General features: G+C 40.2%; 1 long non-coding RNA gene across 1 annotated transcript in view; it reads left to right on the top strand.

Moving 5' to 3' along the window:
- The window catches only part of LOC144988140 (uncharacterized), a 229,409-nt gene that overhangs the window by 88,216 nt on the left and 116,822 nt on the right, over positions 1 to 24,371 (top strand). The gene's annotated exons all lie outside the window — the stretch shown is intronic.

The raw sequence follows: 24,371 nt of genomic DNA, 5'->3' as shown, positions 1-24,371 counted from the left end.
CTGCCCTGGAAAGCATAACTTTAGGGCTTTCCTGTGAAATCAGGTTCGGCTGATTTTCTTTTTTTTTTTTTTCTTTGAACCATTTCTCTTAGAAGTCTTGTGGTGAACCTGCTGTGAACATTCGTTAGAGTGACCACAAGTTTAATCCAATAAACTTTTCTCCAGAGGGAGGAAAAGAAAGGACAACAAGGAAGCTTTGACTTCGAGAAGAGTACGATTAAATGTACCTGGATTAACATGTCAGAGTGAAAGCCAGGAGATTCCATTTTCAGACAGGAAACCATTTCATCCAATAAACTTCCAAGACTGTGGTGACATCAGCAAAGCATGAACTTCTTCCCCGGCCTCCCAGCCCGTTAGAATACATTCAATTCTGACCGAGGTGCAACACAGTGATCCAAAAAGAACTGAAGCGTACATCCACTTCCTAAAAGTCCATATATTGTTAATATTATTTATTCTGTTTATTTCACAACTAGGTATTGTGTCTTCTATGTATCAGGTCTATACCAATATTTAATAATTCAATTTTTGATCATTTATTTCTGAAATAAATCAGTTACACGCAAATTATCGTTCATATTCTTGAATCAAAGTAAAAGATAATAAATACATATTTATTTAGGCATGAATTGAAAATGGAATACTTTAACCTTTTAATAACCACAGCTCTACAAGGTCGCTAAGCTGTTGCTGTTTTTATTTTCAAATGAGCACATTAAGTTTCATTTAAGGGTGATTTAATATTGCCTTTTTGTTTAATTGTTCTTCATTTGTGTTTATTTCGTTTCACTTCTGGAGCAGATCATGACACCTCCGCAACATTTGCATTTAAGGTGGGTTTTATGCTTTGCTGTAGTGTCGCCATAAACTGACAGCACAACCTGACAGGATTTGCTTTAAACATAATCAAATGTTGTGAATTATCGTAATATAGCATTCATCTCTCTTGTATAAATAAAAGCATACAAACGATTTAATGACTAAAAACAATATTTTTGAGCAGTAGAAATTAGTATAAACATTGTTTTTCATCTGATATTTTTTCAAAGTTATATGGCTCCTTCAGAACTAAGATTTAAAGTTTGATATTAATAAATTAAACGTTCTTTTATAAGCAGTTAATGCCTTTAATGATCAGAATATTGTGTATTTAAGTGGCTTTACATCAGAGATGGTCCCAGCTCAGCGTCCTCTGTTTCTTTAAAAGAATGAAAAAATAAAAAAGCAGCCTCTGCATTTCAAGCATCACTGAAAGGCAATGGTTTCTGAAAACTGCAGATGCACCTACTGTGTGTGGGTGTGTGTGTGTGTGTGCATGTTTGCGCGTGCACGACGTAACATAAACCAAAGGCAGGTCAGCTCGACATTATTGAACGCTCACCAATTAGTATTCCTTGATGGCCTCACAATGGGCAACAATGTACAACCCAGAAATGCTCGACAAGGGAAATGAATACGAATTACTTTTGTTAACTTTTCCAGTGTGTTAGCTGTGGCTTTTGCTTGGTGATTAGAGATCTTAAAAATATTTAGGAAGGCTCTGCTAAATATAAAGCCAAGGAGACATTCTTATACCAAACCTAACCAAGTGTGTAATAGCTTCGGCTGAGTAGGGGTACAACCATTAATACTTATAAAAGGGGACTAGGTCCTCTCAAGGTGGAATTGGGGCTTTCACTAAGAAAGTGATTTATGTCACCTTTTAACCAAGTTTTTTCTTTTAAGCTTTGCAAACAGAATTAAAATTTAGTTTCATGCAATTTCCAAGAGAGTTGGCAAAAGCTGAAAATTGCTCTTTATTTTTCAAATTTTTTTTATTTCCAGCCTCTTATGGGTGCTTGATGGTGAGTTTTGTGTAGGGTATTTAGAAAAAACAATAGCAGATGGTAAGGAAACAAAAATTATGGGACCTTTTTTGTGTTTTAATAAACTGCACGATCAGCATGAAAGCTTTAAAATTCAGATTTTGACTTATAAACAACGGTTTATTGTAAGAATAGAACATTTGGAAATTGTTGGTGTAAGTTAATCTAAATTCCCAGTTGAAATTGATTAAAATTATACCTATAGGTGACTGATATCCACAGATCAAATCTCAAACATGCGCTCCAACATTATCAAGATGACATGACAGTCTGAATGTCTACAAGGAAGACATATTCAGGGTTTGTCACCTTCTTAATTGGTGAAACCATTGCGTTGTACATGCCCATGGAAATGCTTTATTAGCCTGATCAGGGCTGTACAGGGTGAGACCCCAAGCATAAGACCCTTCTTAAGTAGCTAATAAGGTCCTTGGCAGATAGCAGGTTGTTCCAGGATAGCATGCCGACATGATTACTGTAGGGAGAGAAGGAACTGAATATCGTACATCTATCCAAAAGGATTAGGGATTTATGCATAAATGTTATGTTAGTAATATATGCAAGTACATTCAGCACTGCTGAAGCTTTTTGTACAGAAGCTCAGCCGCTGTTAAAAAAAAGAACACATGCTTGTATCCCGCACCTTTTCACCTTTCTTCCTTTTACTCTCTTCCACCCTCCCCTCACATTCTTCCCCTCTCCCTCCCCACACACACTAAATGTAAATAATAAATAAAAAATAATACGACAAAAAGGGGTTTATACAAATCTACACTCTAGTTTCTTGAAGCTATATAACCTCTTTTTGTGATAGTAAAACCTGTCCAACACAAAAAGCCTTCAGCTCTAATCTGTTTGCTCAGCTGTTGGACAAAACAAGTTGAACAAGAAAAAATAAAAAAAAATAAAAAAAAATAAAAACACATTCAAAAACCTATACTCTGTGCTGCAGCAAAGGGAGCTGGAAAAAAGGTTTAGATTCCTTGTCCACCACCCACAAAAATTTACTGCATTGCATCATGTCAGGGTTTCTTGTTACATGTTGCAGCCTAAATAATGAGAATAATTGCCCATACCAATGTGCTGACTAACTGACTAAACTTGAAGTTATTTTTTTTTAAAACGTTATATTTTTTGAACTATCCGCTCTAGTAAATATTGTCTTTTCTGATTAATTACAGAAGTTTAAACTAAACTAATGCCCTCCGTGTTGGTTGCTAAGGCCTGAATGCTGGTGCAGTTGAAAACATCAGAATGCATGTGAACGTGTTGTTCCAGTGCCCCTTTTAACTATCACAAGGGACTGTAGAGGTACCCAAATGGAAATGCATACCTATATTCCTGAATGTTGCTTCTGTGACTACTGGTTGTCAAGGGTGATCACGAAGACGGCATATTTTTTTCAGCACCATGGACAGTGTGCTGTGCAAAAGGCCACGGACAAACCAAGAGCAGCGCTGCGGGAGAGGACTCTTAAATAACTAACGTCTCTCTCAAGGCTCTCTGACTTCAACAGTCTTCAGAATAGTAATCTCAGACTCAAAGAATGCATTTTTCAAAGAAATATTTCATAGCATTCCAGGTTTCATAAATAAAAAACTACAATAGTTTGAGCCTAGTAATTCAAGTGTATCAATGATAATGTAGCTTTTACATTTTGATAAAAATGTCATTTTGTTCTCGAATTTTCTCTGCATTGTGTAAAACTGCTGTCTGCATCTTTCTCTAACTGGAAGAAATACCCAGATAATTAGAACTTTTTGAACACAACATAATAGAATCAAAACAACCGTTGTTTGGAAATGGAGCCCGTCTATGGTTGTCATCAACTTGGCCAGCTATAACAACCAAACCCTTTCCTGAAAATATACTGTGCTTCTTTTGGTTTGTTGAATCAAACATGGGCTTGAAATGTATCAGAAGCAGGGTGAACCAGCATGTTGAGGCCTGCAGATTCAGACTTTTCCGAGATCCTGGTTTGGTCCAGGCAGGAGACAGGACAGAGTGTAGGTCGACTTTTGGACCATTTTAACAAATTGGACCAATAAAAGTCAAACGTACGCACGTTTTTGAGCACATACGTATCCTATTGTAAATAACTACCAATATACTGTTTTAGCTCAAAACTATTTTTATTAGAACTCTGTATAACGTTTTGTTGACTTTATAATCAACTCATGACATGTTCCGGTTTGTCTTGAGATTAAAATAAAAGAAATGAAAGTTGATTAAATTCCACAATAGAAATTTAATCTTGTTTTTCAAGCCTATATTTAAGCCTTTCAGGGTAAACTATATCCATATACATGATCATATTAATGCAAAGACGGGATTGCATTTTTATTTTCACATCCACACTCCGACTAGTGTTGCATAATATAATTCAAATTAGAATTTCCAGAGGGGAGGCGGGGCGATGACATCAGTGCTATCTCCCTGTGTCTGGCTGCTAAGAGAAACATGCTAGGAGTAGTCTAGCTTTGTGTTAGCGGCAGAGAAGAGGGCTTTGTGATGGTTGTGCACTCCTGATGATTTTACACAGCTTCTCAGGACTACGTAGCAGCATTTCCACCTTGATCACCATTAGCTCAGCGGAGACAGTAGGCGTGGTTTTTTTTAGCCGGGGGCAGCGCAGACTTTTTCTGGAAGGGGTGGCTCCTTTTCATGGATTGGGAGGGGCTGCTTATCAGAGAGCAGCGTTTTAAAAGAATGATCACAGATGCGTCAAATGGAGGAAAATACCGCTTTGATGTTGTGGTCTGTGAGGAATGAACGTCATAATAGAACTAAAAGTTCAAAAAAGTTGATTTGGCATGATATAGGCCCTTTAATTCAGTTTCTTCAATGTTTCATGACTGAGAGAATATGTGCACAATTGTGTTTTGGGTGCCCCACACAACTCAAAGGGATCACCTGACTTTTAAAGACGAAGTTACATTTTTTTTTTTTATTGCTATGCATAATTCAGCATTACAAGTCTTTATGCAGCGACTCTGCTGTCCCCATGTTTTTCTTGCCCAGGCTATTTTCTGCCCACCTACTGACACAAGCCTTTCCCTACCATATGGAGCCCTCTCTTACGGCTCCTAGCAACAGCTTGACACAGCCTCTACTGCTGTTTAATAACCAGGACAAAAGTAGACACACTCGCATGCATGAAAAGGTAGCTTACAGACACACGGCATAAGGCCCTATATGAATACTGTATGTACACATTAGTATGACGTAAGCTTATACACATAAAATAAACCATAAATGCTTTATAATAAGTGACCTCTTCCAAAGGATGCTTCCCTTTCACACCAACCTTTGGAGTGAAAGATTGACAATCTAACAATCACTGCACCTTTTTAACTCTTACAATGATACTCGAGCATGATCCTGAGCTTTTCACAAAGTTTTCTGCACCAACAGAAAGGGGAGGATTATTTGTCACAGAAAAAAGCAGGATAATCCTTCATATATGATCTCTGCTTTTACTTGTGTACAGAATGGATGGGTGAAGATGCATGAAGACTCACTGCCTTATTGCGTTCTAAAGTGTTAAATTCGAAAGATCCTAATATTTATTTTCTTGGATTTCACACATTTTGACATGTTTTGTTGAGGTCAGGTATGCTTTGCCGTGGGCGGGGATCATAATTCGCAGACTTTTTCATTCTCTATTTTTTTCAGCTGTTTATATAGATGTCTTTGTCATGAGTTCCCATGTTTTCCTATTTCATGATGACATATCCAGTTTCTGGCTTACATCGATATTTTTCAGTCCAGAAAAGACTGAAGAAAAACGAACTGCCTGGAGCCAAGGGGGTCCGTGCTGTTCAGTGGAACAGAAACAGTATTAGCAACATTAAAGACAAAATGTTATATTCAAAAGCTCATTTTCACCACATACATCATCTGTGCATTCCACGATGACGTTTTACTTGACAGAACAAAATAAAGTTTCTTATTTTACCTGTTTTACTTTTCCTGAAGAATTCCATGTCTTACAATTTAAATAAAATGAGTTTATCTGCTCTTAGGATTTTTCAAAGAGTGCCTCTTTTTCTAGTATATGTCAATTGTACATTGAATACAATATAAATTCAGTTAATTGTTTACATTTAAAGTACTCAAAAAGTCTACAAAGCTGGCATATCCTAGTTATCAAATTAAAAATCTGACCACTTTTGATGTAATATTGTTTAAAACCCCCTTCCTTCTTCAATGACTCAGGTTAGGAAAAAGTGAATTCAGAAAAAAAGAGCTGGACAACAACCAATTAAGTCCATATCAGTGCCACCTTATTTTTTTGCTTTTGTACAGCAGAATGCATCTTCACACTTGCCTGATTAAAAACGAATGAACATCCCAGGACAAGATGACATCACGTAGAACCATACATGTTCCACTCATGGATGGAAGTGCTCTCTGCATTCGGTGTGAACCCATGCCATCTTGTTAAGAGCAGTTTGGAAAAGGTTTCTGCTGCAAAAACACTGAAATTACTGACACTGTTAACAGAAGAGGATATTTTCCCTCTGACATGCCCTGCCCGACTCAATTTTTGTTATGTCCTTATTTGATTTTAAGGTGTAGCTTTGCCGCTTTGCCTTATTTCCATGCAATCAAGCCAGCGCTTCTTCTCCACAACGTACCTTGTTTTATTGTACATTTTGATATTTCCACCAATGTAAAAATGGTTTGAATTTACTAGCTTTGTTGAGAATGTAAGTATCACATTCTGTCACACACATACAAAGAAAGTAAAAAGTATAAAATGTTGAAGCCCAGTAAAGCCAACCTAATTTTTTTCCCACTGACCTCAGTAATTGCAGAACTCCAGCATCTGCCTTTGTCCTCCGTTTCTCGTCAGGATGATTACTGTCATATAAAGAGTCAATACAGAGAATTTACCAATTTGAATCATTTTTGCAGCTTCTAGGTATTCCAGTAGTTGCACTGATACAACACATAGCAAAAATAAAGCTTTCCTACGGAATCTGTAGACATGCGGATTTTGATTTAAATAAACCGTTTAAGAACACACTTTGCAAAAAGACACAAGATAACCAAAAATATATTTATTATTATATTTGTTTGTTTTTCTGATCTTTATATTTAACCCTCAGGTTGTCATGGATCCTGTCCCAACTTCTATTAAATCTTAAATCTATTAAATCTTTCCCTTATTTTGTCAGCCTTATTTTGTCAGCCCAAAGTTCAAGTAACTTCGAAAGAATTCGGTCTCTCTGGTCTCCCATAGCTAACTCCGTGACTTAGGGGGTGGGGGGGGCCTGGTCGTCGCTGCTCCTTGCCCTTCTGCCGTGGGCCGGGGTGGGGGTCGGGGCCGCCGGTTCCTGGCGGGGGTTGTTGGGGGCTCCGTTGGTCGGGGGATCGGGTCCGGCGCCTGGGTGGGGCGGGCTGGGGCGCTGCGTGGTCCTTTGGGCTTGGGTGTGGGGGTGCGTGGTGGGGGGGTGGGGGGGTGGTCTGGCCTGGCTTGGGGGGGTGGTCCCTTTGCCTGTGCTGGGGGGGGTCGGCGGGGGGCGCTGCTGGGGGGGGGGGGGCAGCGGCACTGGATGGGCTTCCCATCTACGCCTGGGGCTGGGATCGGCCCTTCCCTGGCTCTGGGGCGGGACGGGACAACCCTCTTGGGGCCCCCGGTCGCTCTGGGTGTCCTCCGCTTCGGCTGCGGGGTCTGGGGGGGGGTGGGGTGGGGGGTCTTGTCGGCCCTGACCTGTGGGGGGGCATTCTGGGGGAGGGGGGGGGTCCACTATTGGTACGGGGCAGGGGGGGTTGACGGGTCGGGGTCTCCGCTGAGGCCATCGGCGGTTTCCCCGGCCGGTTGGCTGCCTCGGTCCCGTCGAGGCCTGACCAGAGCTCTTCTAGGGCCGGCGTTTGGGGGTGGGGGCCTGGGCTTGCTCCGGGGGGGGCCGGCGCTTTCTGGCTCCTCTCTCTCTGTGTGGGGGGGGTGGTGCTGGGCCTGGGGTGTCGGCGCCTCCGGGGGTGGGGCCCCTGGGCTTGGTGGGCCTGGCCCCCTTGCTGGGGGGGGGGCGGGGGACAGCTGTTTGACCACCGGGGGACAGTTTATCAGCTGTCCCCAACTTACCCCCTTCCTCATATAACCTCATAATAGGGTGAGGGGGTGGGGGGCTTAGCCTGCGATGAGCCTTTGGGGGGGGGTTTACTAGGCAGTGGCCCACCTCCTATGGTTGCCGTATGGAGTGGGCCCCCCCTCTTTCGATTTTATTTGCACCTTAGACATGTAGGGCCCTTGGTAGGGGGGGTGCTTGGACATCACTGCCAGCAAGCAGCGGATGTCCTCCTAGCACCCTACCCGCCAATTTTAACCGCACCTTAGACATTTAGGGCCCCTTGGTGGGGAGGGTGAGGGGACGTCACTGTGAGTAATCAGGAGATGTCCCCTTAGTGCCCTACCCGCCAATTTTAACTGCACCCCCCTTAGTACACACACCCCTCCCCCCTCAATATATACATCCCAACATAAACACACACACATGCACACACACACCATCTCAAACACACATACACGCACACACAATTTGCAAGGAAGGTGGGACCTGGGTCCTTCTGTCCCCTGCCTCTTCCCTGGTGGGGGGTGCGGGCCCCCCTTTGCAACGGCGGCCGTGTCCCCGGGGTGCCGGCTTCCTGGGCCCGGCGGTGCTCTCTCCGCGCGGTGGGGGAGTTCACATTACATCTGAGCCGGGGGTGTCTGGTCCCTGGGGGGTGGGTTCTGGTCCTTGCTCCTGAGTGCTGGGCCCCGCCAAATTTCCAACTGTGGCCAAGCCTGGTCGGGCCATATTTATAACACCCCTTGTGGGCCCTCTTTTTTTCCCCGGGGTTCCCCCCTCCTGGGCGGGGGCGGCGGGCCCCCTGCCTCGCTCCTCCCTGGACCAACCGTGGGCCGGGCGGATGGTTGCCTGGAGTGCGGAGCGGGTCTCCCTTGGGGGGTCCTGGCTCGTACCTGGGGTTGGGGCGGGGGGATGCCCGGAACTCCTGGGTGGTGGTGGGGTGCTCGTTTGGGGCTGTGGGCGTCCTTCTCCGGTGGGGCTCTGCGTTGGGTTCTCCCGGCGCGGCGGGGGGGCTGCTCTCCTGGTTGGGCTGGGGCGGCGCTCTCTTTCCCTCCGTGCTTCCCTGGCCTCTGGCTCTGGGGGCCTTGCGGCGGCCCTGCTGGCCCTGGCCTGGGTGGCGGGCTTGGTCGCCCGGGCGGCGGTTGTTCCCTGCCGGTTCCCGTGTGGCGTTGGGGGGATTCCGGCTGCCGCTGCTGCTGCGGTGGGGGTCTTGGGGTGGGGATGGCTGGGCACTCTCCCTCCTTCTTTTCACGTTCCACCATCCATTTTAGAAGAACATAAAACCTCACCTGAGCACTGGTGTTAGCTCACCTTTGCACTAATAGCTTGCATGACTGAATGACTGAAATATTTCACACTAGTTGGTTATCAGGCATAAGTATGCGTGTGAACACTATCTGTTTTGTGTACATGTCGACAGGTGGACATTTTTGCAGCTAGCAGGTGTGTTTATAACATTTGAGTGTGTGTGTGGACAGGCCCCGCCCTTTTTGTACTGCATTTGAACCTTACCATAATGATTAACAACCAGTAAACTTGTTGCTGTATGCTGCTTCATGGTCTTATCCCCCTTCCCCTCCTATTATCACCCCCTACCCCCCCCTCTCTCTAGCGTCCCTCTCTCTTCTTCCCCTCTTTCCTTTTCCGTCCGGTCCAACACCAAAGATTTTCAGACATGATTGAAATTAATAAAGTTTGGCCTCAATTACAAAAGGGGTTTATTCAGACATACCTTTGGTTTGTCAGAAGATTAATAACCCCTCTTGTTAAAGCAAAATATGTCCAACACAAGAGGCCCTCAGCTCTCGTCTGTCTGCCCAGCTGTTGGACAGGACAAGTTAAAAAAAACAAAAAAAAAAAAAAAGGAAAAAAAAAAATCTTTCCCTTATTTTAAATCACAAATCAGGGATTGACAGCCATTCATTAATTAGAACCATCTCCATTTAAACATTGATAAATTAATCACATGATGTTTACATTTCATTTTTGCAGAAAATAGAAGAATTAATTGGGAAAAAAAACCTTTGACAGAAACATTTTTGGAATTTATTTTTATTATTTTATTTTCAAAAGTCCTTGTTTTTGTCATTTTCTAAAGTCAAACTTTCAAAACGTTGTCAGTTTGAAACTGAAACCTTCCTACACCATGTTGAAAAGCAGGATTGCGATGGCCTCACTCTTCTCAGTTTCATATAAAAGCATGTCATACCTCTATTTTTTTCATTCTATTATTAGTGAGTTCTTGTTCAAAAAATGATCATTGTGTTGTTGTCACTTGGTAAAAACTACATTTCAAATAATTGTAATCACCTTTTTTAATGGTTGGAGTCGAATTTTGGAAGATTTTCTGTAAAGTGAACCTCAGTTCATTTTCAGATTTCCAGCACTTGTTGGAAACTGTGTCTATCAGAAAATCTATTGTTGAGCCTATTTGAGTTTTAGCTTTCTAAAAATGTAGAATAAAATCCTTCTCTTGAATTATTTCTGCATTAGTATCCTTTTCACTGCGAGCTGCCATTTTGGCCTCAGTGGCTGCTGAATGCGGGAGCTCAAAAGACAAGGCAATTTTGTGTGGTGAAACCATTTTGTAGAAAGTAATTTTCCCGGCACAGGGGCTTAGTTCAGTGCTCATACAGGTTAGCACCAATAAATTGCCCACTCTTATTGTGCTTTTGACATATCGTTTGGCATTATGTGTTTGCTCGGTATTACATTTATCCAGGGTACAGGGAAATATTGCAAGGTCACATTCTATACTAAAGTGGATTTAATGATGTAGCAACACCAGGGACATTTGTATGAGGATAAATGTTGTGACATTTTTGAACCGGTAGAGGAAAATACAGGAATATTGTTTAAAAGACTCAACACCTCACCCTACAGCTGGAGCTTTTTGTTCACCAGGGTACGAACTTGAATACATAATCTATCACACAGATTGTCTTCTTTAGTTGCTAATAATATGTGACAGACTCTTTCCTTTTGCTCTTCTGAACTATGTCTTGATGGCCAATAAAGTTGCTCTTAGTAATCATAATCTTTCCTCCGTGCTGTCACCACACAAACACTAGACCTGCATCCTGCAGCGTGTGACGCTAGTAATCAACCAACCAGTGGGCCTCACAGAAACCAATCAGCAGCAGACGCCGTCTCTCCCAGCATGACTGGCCGTATCAGAGATGGCCGGTGCCACCCACAGTGTGCCATCTGCACTACATTTCATTTCAAAGCGCCTTCCAACGTGTATCTGCTTTGGAGGTTTGCACTTGGTGGACTTTTGTGTTCAGAGAAGCTGCTGGTGTTCTGTAGCTTTAAAGAGGGGGAAATCAGTTTTGTTGTTTTGATAGGTATTGTCAGAATCTCATCTGTCATTTTCAGTGTCACTGTTTCCACTGGGAATGCCCTCAAAGCAAAACTGTTAAAGATAACCTCCAATGTTTTGTAATTGTACTGGTCAATTTATGATTGGTTAGATTTTTCTTTTGGAATCCCGAACTACTGCTGCTCTACAGAAACCATGATCTAAAAAACAACACGCTTTTTGATTTGGCTAAAACAGCATAATCATAACTAAAAGACCACTGGGAACGCTTTTACAATTGATAAAAAAAAAACAAAGATTGGAATGACACTTTAGTTTTCATTTAATGGCATCACTGGAGTTGTATGGAGTTTTGGCAAGGTTGATTTTCTTTTCATATTAGAAACTAAACTTTTATGGATGTAAGTTAGTTAATGACAATATTTATTCTATTTCTTGAAGAAACACTGGAGAAACGGTGACAGAGGGCTTGAATGCCAGTTTGATCCTACAGATGAGCTTATTGCTGCTTCGATAGGACATTGTCGTGTTTATATATTCAATTCTATCTAGCACCACATTGCATTATTCTAAGAAGGCTGGATCACAGAGGCTGTGTAATAGTTTCTGGAATTAATGGGTTTAAAACCTCAGGTCTCACCTCTGGATGTTACTGTGACACGTACCACCTACCTAATTATAGTCATAGGCTGTGTGCAATTTTTAAAGGAAATACTACAAAGCGATGGCTGCAGCCTCTTTTAACAACGTGATGCTTCCTGTAACTAAACAAAAAAGGATTCATGGAGGGTTTGAGAAGCCCAATGAGTTCAATATATTAACTCATATTAACTTACTACATCTCAATTAAATGAGCAATCTGTGTGATGTGGTCTAAAACAAGTCTATCCAATGTAAAGGACAACATGGCAGGCCCGCACATGTCTGGTGGTGTCCAAGCTCATTGCAGCCTTTCAGCAATCTAGCTCAGTGAGGTCTCAAGGAACCAGGAAGAGGCCACAACAGATGTAAAGATCAAGATACCAAGACCCCCAACTTGACTACCAACATCAAACCTCAAACTAAAGTAGTAAAACCCAGTAACCTAGTGCCGATTGGAAGGTAGAGACAAGCAAATATATCATGCCTTCCAAGCTAACTATAAAAACGAAGAGTGCTGTAGAGAAAACACAACTTTTCATCAAAACATCTCAATGATCAAACTCCATATAATCAACCTTTTCAGTCTCTGTTCATGCATTACGCCTTCATGCACGTGCACCAGACGGACTGTCAGCCAACTCTGCAGGGATGGGGTGGATAAGGACTCAGTTCTCAGTACTTTGAATGGTCAACATGACTTGGACGATAAACTCTTTAATAGAAAAGAACTTAAAATCTGTCCCTAATCTTTTTTTTTTTATTATCTTCATCTTTAGATGGATACAGTCAGTTGCCATCTGTAGCTTGACCACTAAATGTCACCTCATAAACGTTAAGACATTTTTTCAAGACCACAAATGATTTTATCCTAAAGTAAACCACCAGTTGTTACAGTTTAGATGTTTGTTAAGTAATCATGTTTTTTTTAAAAGGAAGACGAAAATAAAATGCAATGCAACAAAAGTGCGACTTTTTACTATTCAGTTAGTGTATCCCATTGGTTAAGTTGTGGTCTTGCACAAATATATTCCACTTTTTGAAGTTGCAAACATGTTTTTAAAAGTGCCAAGTTTTTACCTAACAAATATATATATATATATATATATATATATATATATATATATATATATATATATATATATATATATATATATATATATATATATATATATATATAAAGGAAAGTATGATTATGCCATGAAATCTATCTACCTCTCCTCTCTATTACTAACTCAAATCCAACTCAAAGATACTGACAGTGAAAAAATAAAGGTAAAAGACAGAAAAATATCTTCAGGACAATATTGAATCCCTTCAAATGAGCCTTTTTTTCAATGGTTAAGTGTCTGTCTTTGTCTGTGTTCCTATAATCGAGGTAGATCATTGATTTCGCTCGAGTGTAATTCATTCTCATCTTTGACATTCTGACAGAAGATTGTGCTGTGTTAGCCAGATGCAATCAGGGCACAGAAACAATAGAAGCATTGTCTGCCACATTTCATTGTACGAGGATGATTTCATTCTTCAGCAAACCTACAGCAGCAGCAGAATACCTCTGGGTCCGCTGGCAGCCTTGACACAGGAACCTTAGATCCATCATGCCATATCTTTGTCTTTCTGTGCTTTGTTACGTTTTAGGGGCCTTCTCTCCAGTGAAGATAAATGCTGTAAACACTGCTTTATGAATGAATAAATTTCCCCTGTGCCACCAACGCTCCATGGCCCACCGTTAATAAACTGATTCATGGTGTAATTTACCCTCTCAAGTGTTCAGAGCCCCCTTTTTATACCCTCTATTTATGTTTGCTGTTATTTCAAAGAGTCAACTGAAAAGAAACGCTAGAGAAAGAAGATAAATCACATCATGCAGCTTTAATTTATAGACGTGAACTGGAGTAACACGAACAAATTCTGTCAGAGCAGATACCACCAAGGAAGAAAAACATGACAGGAAGGAAAAGCCTCATGGCTGAAACCTAGAAAGAGAAAACCAGGTTGTTTTAAAAAAAAAAAATCTCTTTTCTGCTGAAGGAGGGTTTGTATTTCAGTGTTTTTAAAAGCATCACAATCCCTGATGGTCTTTTTTTAGAGTTGATAACAGATGCATCCTTTTTAGAGGTCTGTGGGATGTAAAAATAGTAGTATGAAAAGAAAAAAAATGATTAATGTAGTATTTATATTAACATAATTTAAACATCTGAAATTGTATTATTGGGATACATAGGTGTCCCATCTGGTTCAAAGTGAAACCGGTAAAAGCAAGCTGAGTGACTTTAACTCCACCAATGATTTGAAATTCCAATACCTTTGACCTGTTGTCAAGGTCTGACAGTGGGAGCATCTGTTATCGAGTCACAAAGCAGTTGGTGGACAGGACTTCAGGTAACCTCACCTGCTTTCAATTGGTAAAACTGAGTTGCCATTTTTTTGACAATACAACAAAAAAAAAAAAACAACTGATATCTTTTTTCCTCCTCCTTCTTTCTTCAAACGACTTTTTTTTTTTTTTTTTTTTTTTTTTTTTTGTAGATGTTAGTGCAAATGATCATGAAAGGGTTGATTTGTGAGCCTTAATGTCTGTCGTCACTTTTGACAACCATGTAATTCATCATCTGCCAATTAAAATATGTTGTTGCCAAGATCCCCAAGAACAGTGGATCTCAATGAGGCTCTGTTATCGCTATGGTACACCTTACAAAAAAAGCATAAGGTGCTTTTGGTAAATGCATCAATCACTACAGATCAAAGGAAGCTATTAAGTGTATATGAGAACTTGATTGAGTGAGCCCTCCCCCCTCGCGTTCCAAATGGGAAGTTCCCTCCAGTCCTGGAAAAGCGGAAATCCCATAGACTTCTATTGAGAAATAAAAGGCTATTACTCAGGCATTTTCTATTTTTCAGAATCGCCTTTTTTTGCTCTGCTGCATCTTTTTAACATGTTCCTGCTAATCCTAATTTTTTTTTTTTTGGTGATATTTTTGCTATAGTATAGGTTATTCAAGTTACAAAATGACCAGATGCTCGAAAAAATAAGGTGGTCTCACATTTTCCCTCGCATCATTTCAGTGGAAGGGGTGTGGGTTACTAAAATGCTCACTCCTAATTGGAGAGAGTTGTTGCCATAGAAATGTAGACTCTGACTGATGTATCTCATCTTACTGAAGATGTCTTGTTCCAATATGGACATATTATAGAGAAATGGCGGCTGAATTGACACTAATTGGTTGGAACTGGAAGGCAGTCGTTTCTATGGATGACGTCACACTTGCTCTGTCCAGTTCTTTTATATAGTTAGCAACAGAAAGTAGAAGTAGAAGCAGTAAAAGTGACTATAATACAGTTGAAGTAAACTTGGATTTTGTAGTTGGATAGAAGCTGTTTTTCCGTCTTTGGTCTGATAGCCCCTACTGCCTCCCTGATGGTAGGAGTTCATACAGACTGAGTGGGCCTTTTTAATCAGCTCAGTGGAGTTTAGACTCCACAGAGATTCTCCTCTTTGTGGATTTCCAGGAAGTGGAACTGTGCCGCTGTCTCCACAAACTCTCTGTTCAAATCAAACTAGGAAATGTGTTTTTTGGTTCTTATAGTCTATTATTAGTTCATGGGTTTTGTTGGTGCTAAGTTGCAAGTCCTACACGACTCTGTCATCCTCTCCACTTCCTCCCCGCAGGTGCTCCTCACACCCCCAGAGATGAGTCCCACCACCGTAGTGTCATCTACAAACGTCACAATGGTGTTTTGACCACTGGTGGTGCGTAGGGGGGAAATTACTGAGAGGGCTTCAGATGTGATGAACAATTTTCCCCTTTTGACTTTGACCTTGCAGGATCCACCTGCAAGTAGAGGGCCAATATCTTTCAGTTTGTCAGTTTGGTTGAGGAAAAATGGCATTAAAGGTAGAGCCTGGAAATGTGGGAGTTCTTTGGAAAGGGAACTATGGTATCAAAATGTAAACAGGCTGGGACTGTGGAGTTGATTCAGTTACTAGTTGTAGATCCTGGTGAGGACCACCAGGCTGGTTTGCACAGTTCTTCAGCACATGTCCTGGGATTCCATCTGGTCCAACTTCCTTTTGGAGGTTGCCCATTGGAAGAGTGAGTCTCACCTTGAAGTCATCCACTGTTATCGTGAGACTGGGGAGCAAAATCTGCTGGTTCTGTCTCAAAACTAAAAAATATGAAAATATTCAGGGGCTCCAGCATTGGACTTGATGTTAGTGAGCTGTTGAGCTTCCGACCAAGCCTGCCTGATGTTTTCTTCTCTTCACGTTGGTCTTAATCTGCCTTTTAAAGTCTTGCTTGGCCTTTGTAGAACCTTTGTGCTGAAATCTTAATCCACGCTTTTATAACATCTAGAATAGATTATTGTAATGCTCTTCTTTCTGGCGTAAAGAAAAATACTATAAATCCTCTGCAGACTGTTCAAAACTCAGCTGTGCAGCATTTAATTAGAACCAGAAAGAAGAAGCACATTGGTCCAATTTTGAAATCTTTGCACTGGCCAATTCCATGAAAACTTTTATAAACTAATAAAAGGAACCTTAAAATGGATCCTAAAGCTTAGGATCCATTTTAAGGTTCTTTTATTGAGACTTGGCCCTTCATTTTTATCAGATTTACTTTTAGTTTATGACCCCCTCAGAGCCCTCATGTTTGCAGGTGCTGTTCTGCTGGTGGTCCCAAATGTCAGAACAAAAACCCAGAGCGAGGCTAGGTTTAGGTTTCAGCACTGTGTCCTCGCCTGTGTGGTTTATTTATTTATTAATTTCTATTTTTAATAACGTTTGCTATTTTAATCATCCTACTATTATTTATTGTTATTACTATTATTATTTTAATATTGAAAGCACTTTGAAATGCTCCATAGTAGGAAAAGTGGCGTACAGAAATGTTGAATTTGATTTTATTCAGGTTAACTTTGGCTGTTCTGAGGAGCCCCGTCTCCAGACCTATGTTCCTCTTCCTCACCAGCAATCAGACCTCCTGGGTCACCCAGGGTTTGTGGTTCGGATTGATATTTGAATACATTTTTCTGGTGTCTATGCCATTGTTGGTTTAATAACTGTGTGTTGCTCCAGACACTCAGATGCAAAAATATCAAACAACATGCTAAAATATAGTCTATGAATCTAAAATGTCTATAGGGTGAAAACAGGAAGAAAATACACAAAATTGCTTTTTTATTGACTATCAAAACTTTAGATTTAAAAAATAAAACTCCACTTTATTAATGAGCTGATCAATCTCATAGGAGTGAATAAACTTGCCTTTTCAACAGAGAGAACAAGTTGTAAAACATGTTTTTTTTTAATAAATGTAATGCTAATACAAATCAATTTTTTGTTTTACTGATTCACCCTTTGATGCTGAATCATTGCTGTGTATGGGGACCCATGTATTCCATGTTTTTATGCCCCATAGAAAAACAATTTACTGTACAACTCTTTTGCTCTGCCATTTAAACACATGTAGATCTTCCTGTGAATGTTATTTTGCTAATAAAAACGTATTGCATAAAAGCGATCAACCCCCCTCACCCCCCACAAGTGGTAAATAGGGAGAAAAACCTTTAGCCCCCTGCAGAAAACAGGGGAGAGACAGGAGAAAACACTTGTAAATCTTACAGTTTTGTCATGGAAAGCTGCATTCCAGAGGATCTGCATCTGCAAAAAGAACCATGCAGGGAATGTACTCTAGTCAATGGTCGACTGTGCATGGTGAGGAGGAATTGCTAGGCCCACTGTTAGTTTCAAAGCATCCTGTCCACATTAGGAGATGGTGACATTTACTTCAGAAAAACACCACTGGAACCTCACTATCATGCAAAGAGCATTAGCCCACATCATTTACTAAAGATTTTGCAGAATCACAAACAGTTATTTGTAAATAGCTTTTATTCCACAGAAAATATCACAGAAGATATAAACACAAATGGGATATAAAATGAGGCAAAATGCAGTCGGCTGTTAAAAAACACCTGTAGACCTCAATTAAATGATGAATTTTACTGTATCAAATAATTTATTATTTATTAGGCTGTGCTGAGAACTTGATTTGGCATAATATGAGTTTTCTTGAGTCTTTTAAAACTACACCTCACCTGTGGCAGTAATATACCTGCTGGGACATTGCTGGGGCCACATTTCACTGACATTCCTTAACCCTTGTGCTATCCTAGGCACTTTAACGTTGGGAGTTGGGTCATCTAGACCCACTAGACAGTACTCTGAACCTTTTTTCTTCAATGATTTGTGATCTTCACTGGTGTCAATGGATTACATGAAATCTTTCCACCTCTATCCACCTTTGTCATGGTAGGGAGAACACGTCAATGCAAGGGTGGGGTCATCTAAGATAGCACAAGGGTTCAGCATGTCGAACATAATGCAATGAATAGTTGTGAAAACATAAAAGACATGCAGAAAAATGAGCTATGCTGATCCAAAAGACTTCAAACACTGCTCCACATTTCCTTGGGTTGTCATCAATAAATTAGCAGAGTTTGAAGTGGTGAGAGGAACAGTTCTATGGAAAATGCAAAGAAGACACAAATGCAAACACAGATCTTAAAGTTACCATTCGAATGAAAGGGCATGTTTGCAGACAACAACATACATTTTTGACTGCACAATGATTTTAAGGGATTCAATTTTGCCTTTTTTGAAACAAGATTTTGACCTGTTTTGTATATTGACAACTACATGATCCCTTTTCCAAAATGTGTTACAAATTGAGAGGTCGTTATTCTGAAACTTTCCTAAATAGTTCAAATGAAAGGGGGAAAAAACAATAAAAATAACCTTTTAATACCAGAACTGTCCCCGGAAAAACCTAGATAACACGCGCTCTAAGACGTACCAAAAATTCTTCAACTGTTCACACAATCACCATGAATCAGCTCATTCTCTGCAGAGAAAAGTAGCTTCTCATTCCATGTTGCATCACGACTCAAAGACGCTTTTCTCCACGACAAAGTCAGCGCATTTACTGTATGTGGATTGCAAAAGCCTTCTCTACTGTCAAGTGTTGCATAGTGGCTCATATCTGCTTTTATCTGCTTTAGAATCAGCTGGAATTACATTCATTGCATAAACAACCAGAGAGTTATGGAAGTCAAAAGAATGTCATCAGTGTAGTTAAAGCTCCAGAGAAAAAGAGTAAAGTTAATAAAGGATCAACCAAATTAGAACAATGGCAGTCATCATATGCACACCTATTATTATTGACACTTGGATGCTTCAAGTAAAACATTAAGTCAAATTAAACGTTAAAAAAATGTTAAGAATTAAAAATTTTAACTAATTTTTCTCACAATCATATATTTATTGCATTTTTTATCTTGTTTTGGGATAAGGGGTCAGAATATTAATGTGTAAGTCCTGCAGGACTGGGAGACTGGCAGATGGACACTACTGAAGAGGGCGTTCCAAGGACTAAACCAAACGGAAAACCAGAGACTCAGAAATAAAAAAGCCGTTTTTAAACTAAATTAATTTAGTAATTGGGAAAAACATAAGAAGAATAATCAAATTTTATAAAAATCGTGTTGACTGGCCTAAATTTAGAATAATTCATTCTTCACATTCAGACATTTTAAAAGCAACGACTTGGTTACAGATTCCAAAGGTATGTAAGATTCCAAAATGATCAGAATCCTTAACACAAGACTCATAGAAGCTCCGTCTTTCCAAGCAAAAGTAAGAAACTCAGCTTAACGTTTAAGACTCTCATAGAAATATTACAGTAAAACTGCAAACATGATTAGAATCTGTTTTTTGGGTAGTGCGTCTTTTATAAAAAAAAAAAAAACTAAAAAAAAACAGCGTGCTTTGGTGATTAACAGCCCTATGTGCTTGAGAAAACCACAGAGAATTTTCTTACAACCGTCTGCAGCCTCTTCCAGAAGTCCAACTTTAAAAAGTGTTACCCATAGAAACTATGGGTGTATTCAGGCTGGAAAAACCGTTTGGTCCAGACCCAGTCCGCTTACGGTAATTTGGTCTGGATGGGGTCCTGAACCTTGCAAAAAGTCCCATTTACTGCCAAAGCTTGTAAACAAAACCATGTGACTAAAGATCTCTTCACTCATTGGTCAGGAATTACCAGGGTGGGGCAAAACAACTAGAGGCAGAAATTACGTAAGTCCAGCAAGTCCTTCAGTTCATTCAAACGTTATATTTCGCTTTTAAATGTCTGTAATAATCTCAGGATCATCACTTATTAATCACTTTTTTGGTCTGGTAGAGAAATGCTGCGGGACGGTTACTGGCAAGAAGACAGCTAAAAGGGTACTGATAGGCGTTTGTGACATATAGATTGTCGGGAAAACAGTGAGAAGCAATGTGTATTGTGTTAAAAATTGTTTTGTTGAGTCTGAATTCATCTGGTCACATTTCAATGGGTTGCTGTGAACTACAAGGTATCTTTTAGGGATGACATCACAGCAGCTCCTGTCTGGCGCATGCCGCATAACGAGACACAGAAAAGCATGTAAGAAGTGTTTTCAGCTGTGTTAAATGAAACGTTCTAAGAAATAAACAGTCTGACCCGTTTTTCTGTTTGATAATACGACCGCCATTGCTTTATATTTGTCCGTGCCTCATCGGTTGCTTCAGTCTTAAATCTGTTTACATCGGCTACAGTGGCCGTTGAGTTGTTCCACTCCGGCTACGATTGTTTTCAGACTGAGGAATCTCAGAGCGAACAGAAGCTTGATTGGAAACTACCCGAGACCACACCAAAAGATGGGTCAGAGAGCAGTTCCTGGTCCCAGCCCAGGGTCTGCTTGGGTGTTTTTAGACTGAAAATTATGTCTGGATTATCTGGGAAAACGAACTCTTGTTCACTTTAAGCAAACCAAATGTGTCCAGTCTAAACACATCATATACGTCAGTGCCATGGAAAAGCACTTCCATGTGCAGTTAGAGCTTAACTCAGAGGAGCAGAAAAACCTTTTTACGCAGGATCTCTGTGGCCACATCAGCAGGACAATGCCGGAGCTCATGTAGCATGACTTAATAGAGTGCTGCTTCATAGGGACAGGGCGCACCGGTCTGCCTGCAGCCCCCTGCTCCTCTGGAAATGTGAAGCATATCTAAAAGATGAGAATCCGGGAGAGATGATTTCTTTTGACCTGTGGAAATCCTTAGTGATAACAAGAGTGATGTCGATAAAAGAGAAATATTTCGGTCTCTGAGCCATCATATGCCAGATGTGTTTATATTTTCTAATAAAGTGGATTCCTCCGATCTGAAATGCCCTATTTGGCCTTCAGATAATGAATAAAAACAGATTTGAAACACAAGACTGTTTGCATTGTAGCATCTGCTTCCATTTAAGTGTTCATCCACCCCTAATATTGATTCAAAACTGAATTACCCCATTGAGGATAATCCCACTGAGTAATTCCTCCGGCGATGATTGGTCATCTTCAGTGTGCTGGCTTGTTTGAGACTATCCAACAAAATAAAGGAAAGAATTCTAAAATATAAAATTTTCAAAAAGCCTCCATAAAAGCTATCTCAGGCCAAATTATTGAAACCGTTTTTTAAAAGTTTTTTCGTGTTAAGAGGGCAGTAATACGTTGAAGAACACATATTGATGAACATGTATGAAAAAAAGTTTGAAGCATTTTTTTGCCGTCACTTTTCTCCAAGCAGACTAAACTGTCACAGCTTACAGGTTATGAATTACCAAAGTCACAGAGTTTGTTCCCCCATCTGATCAAATTAAACAATCTACACGAAGCAGACTGATCGTACCTCCAAGTGACACAAAAATTAAATAAAGATTCATTATTTCCATCGTCGCTTCCAGAAGAACGTCGTTCCCCCCTTATTTTCTGCATTGTAAAAAGGGAAAAAAATATAATAATTTTCCATTTCATATGTATTTCCGCTTCTCTGCTGTGAATTTTTAGGGCACAGAAAGGCAGTGTGGTGTTCATGCCTTATTAAAAGTCAGCCTTGTGTCCCATATCTTATCAAATACAGAGACATAATTACAAAAACAACCCACTATGCTAGATTGCCAAACTGAATGGAAAATATCACATTTATAATGAGCTTTCTCTGTTGCTCTGTCCCTCTTTTGTAATGTAAAGTGGTTAAGCACCTCTGAGAAAAGGGTGCTGCGTTGCCTCTGTAAACATCATTTCTTCAGTTTCCTGCATCCCTGGGACATCCAGTTCTCCCGAGAAATAAAGTAAACCTCTTTTTCAGCAAACTCAATTATGGTTGGAGTTCAATCCGCTGATTTCTGCCTTTTTATATAGAAATTCTATTTGTCAAAAAAAACACTTAAAATGAAGTGATAAACTGCAACCAAATAATGAAAAGTATGTTGACACTATGTATTATTCTAAAACGTTTGTGAAATAGAAAATTTATCCAAAGCTTTGGAAAAAAAGAAAAACAATAAATAAATAAGAAATTGAAGTTTCCTGTGACACCTATAAGGACCAGTTTTAGACCAGATCCAAGCTGATCTCCATCTGCTGCTAATTCACAGTAGATAACGGTACCAGAATTATAATCATGAACAGAATCTCTGTAATTAGCCCAAATCTATGTCCCATCACTGCCCGAATGTCAAAACGTGTAAAGTCTTTCATGCTAAACAAAAGGATAATTACTGTACCTCATCCTATTCATCTCTCAGTGCTAATTAGGCGACCATCAACTCACTGCAACATGTTATTTCAGGTCTCCAGCTTGTTTAGGTTTTTGTTTTGTTTTACTTTTTCAGGAACAAGAAAAACAGTAGATTTTTCTTGCATGTTTTACTCATCATAGTATTCCTATTATTAAAAATTGACTCCATTTTGACGTCTTGCTGTACAGCTTGCATTAATATGCAACAAAGCATCTGAAACAAAGTAAATACTGATGGCTTCACCTCATAGTGATGGACATTCTGAGCTTGGGTTTTTAAAATTAAGAAGACTTTTGAGAGCAATGGCACGATTTTCCAGTTTGTAGTTTGAGTTGTTGACATTTCTCCAAGTAAAATAAACAATTTAGAACACCATGACATTTGAACCCTTTACTGTTTGGGTTATCTTCATTTTAGATTTCAGAGTAATGTGTGTCTGAGGATTTACTGTATATTTGTCAAGACAGACCCCTAAAAGCTTTTACTGGCAGCTGTGAAGACATCGAAGATCTTTACTGTCATTTCAACACAAGGTGGAATTAAATAAGTTTCTGTCATCCTGGGCCAGCCAATCACAAAGCATTGTCACAGCCAATCAGCTTTCACTGATTTGTACTGGTTGTGTGGCAGAGATTTTAACACCGGATGCCCTTCCTGACACATCCCTGTATTTTCGTCCAGGCTGGGAACCATAACAGGGGGACCAAAACTTGGGCCCCTTTGTTTGGCAGTAGCGTGAAGGGGTCTTGCCCAAGGACCCACACTGGATGAAGCTCATTCCGCCTCTTGGAAAGGAAACCCTAGTTTGCTATTTGCCAGTATTTGCCAAAATAAGGGTTGAATAATTAAACTAAAATGCAATTAAGAATAGAATATGTTAAAAAAACAGTATGTGAACACTGCAAATTGATATAGGATAATATGTTGATCATCAGTTGGGGTGGGGCTGCAGGGGTCCTCCTGAGTTTAGCAGTATTTTTGCTGCATTCACACTAAACATAGCAAATTTTGTGTTTGCTGACTCTGATTTGACCCGCAGAGAATAAACTACTTGACGTTTGTCTACAAATGTGTTCACAAACCTGCTGCTCCTGGCACAGGTGGGAGGAGCTTCTGTCAAATGTTTTTAGCCTCATCGCTACATACAGGCATCTGAATGATGGCCACTTTCAGCGGTACTTCCATCTCTCTGTCATCCAGTTTGACAACTTGCTGTCCTGTAGTATTTAGAGAGAAACAGTACAAATAATATTACAGAAATTTTTATTATTTCTTTGATACAAGACAAAAATATAAAGTTTAGGAGAAGAATGACCAGATTCACAGAGTTGGTTTTAGAAACCCACATTGATTAAATCATCAACGCGACAAAAGGCCAAAACGGAGTTCTTGATTGGTTGACGCAATACAAATGCTTTGCCGAAGTTCAGATATTTGAACTCTGGTAATAGATTTTTCGCTATGCTATGCTGTTGTGTCGTCCATAAAGCTTCCGGGACAAAGCCGTGCCTCAGTCTAGTGATCCACTAAATAAGTTTTGTTTTTAAGTGTCAAAACTGTTTTGAAATTCCTGCTACAGTGGTCAGGATTCAGCAAATGGCTGGTTTGTTAGGAGTAAGGAAAGATGGAAAATGGAAATGTGTGTGTGGATGTTTGTGTACTTGTATTTGTTACCTTGTTTAGACCAAGCATGTTTGAATCACTGACCTTCATGGCACTTGCAGGCTTAAAGGGAAGGGACACTTCTAAGTCTGTTCAAAGACTTGTTAGGCTTCAAAGATAAGGATTTAAATGGAAGTTAGGTGAAGGTCAG

Source organism: Oryzias latipes, chromosome 20, assembly GCF_053564925.1.
Source record: "Oryzias latipes strain Hd-rR chromosome 20, Olatipes_Hd-rR_3.1".
Classification (NCBI taxonomy): domain Eukaryota; kingdom Metazoa; phylum Chordata; class Actinopteri; order Beloniformes; family Adrianichthyidae; genus Oryzias; species Oryzias latipes.
The sequence above is the reverse complement of the archived record's forward strand: the minus strand, read 5'-3'. Positions and strand labels throughout refer to the sequence as shown.